Genomic DNA, 790 nt, shown 5'->3' with positions numbered 1-790 from the left:
TTTTGACATAAAACGCACGGTGAATATAAAGAACAAATAATTAAGGGCCACAACGAGCTATCTCAAAATAATAACTTGGTGTCGAAGGGCATATCCTAATACAGACTACCACGTCTAGCTTCGTAGTTTTCCTGGGGTCCTTCCCCTTGTAGTAAGTCGGAAGGCACTACCTTCCAGGGTGACAGTGGAACGAAAGAACTGCGCCGGCAATGCTCTTAGCACTGCGCGGCAGCAGGAGAAGCGCGCCAACCTTGGTTTTCTCTTCTATTAGGGAAAAAGCAGGGAAGATAATGCCATCCTCACTCCTCAGTTGCTCTAAGCAGCGATGCTAAGCCACCTGCGCGTAGTAGGCTCCCAGTCGAAGTCTGTCGCTATCTCTGGACCCTTATACCGGGAGAAACCCCACAGTGACTTAAAGAACAGGCGACTCCAGCACCTGGGTTCCTACGCCGCGCCAGCACGCTCCCTCCCGCCGCGCTCTGTTGCCGGGGCCCGGGCACCACCCAGCTCCACTACGGGCCAATGGCAGTGCGGTATAGACTCCGCCCAGTTCGAGCACGAACCAATGGTGTCGGCGTACGGGCACCGCCCTGATTCCGCATTGGCCAATAGCAGCATGGCTCGGCTCAGGGGCCGCCCCCAGTCGGGTGGGGAGGCGGGGAGGTGGCCACTGGCTCCGCCCCACTCCCCTCTGACCCGGTGTCTTGTCTCTCCGTCTTCCTGTTCCAAACCACGTGGACGCGCCCGGGGCTGCGGGGCTGTGGGGCTGAGAGAGGCAGATAGGGCCGCT

At 58.4% G+C, this 790-nt stretch overlaps 1 protein-coding gene across 2 annotated transcripts in view; it reads left to right on the top strand.

Moving 5' to 3' along the window:
• Positions 1-723: 723 nt before the first annotated feature.
• Positions 724-790, top strand: part of Rcl1 (RNA terminal phosphate cyclase like 1) — a 74,622-nt gene continuing 74,555 nt past the window's right edge. The window contains exon 1 of one of the 2 annotated variants that reach the window (XR_007349012.1): positions 724-790. This exon is cut by the window's right edge and continues 240 nt beyond it. The gene's annotated coding sequence lies outside the window, so the exon portion shown is untranslated. The other variant, XM_015492869.2, reaches the window with a different exon arrangement.

This window comes from Marmota marmota, unplaced genomic scaffold (assembly GCF_001458135.2).
Source record: "Marmota marmota marmota unplaced genomic scaffold, marMar, whole genome shotgun sequence".
Classification (NCBI taxonomy): Eukaryota; Metazoa; Chordata; class Mammalia; order Rodentia; family Sciuridae; genus Marmota; species Marmota marmota.
This window is presented reverse-complemented; position numbering and strand designations above follow the sequence as displayed.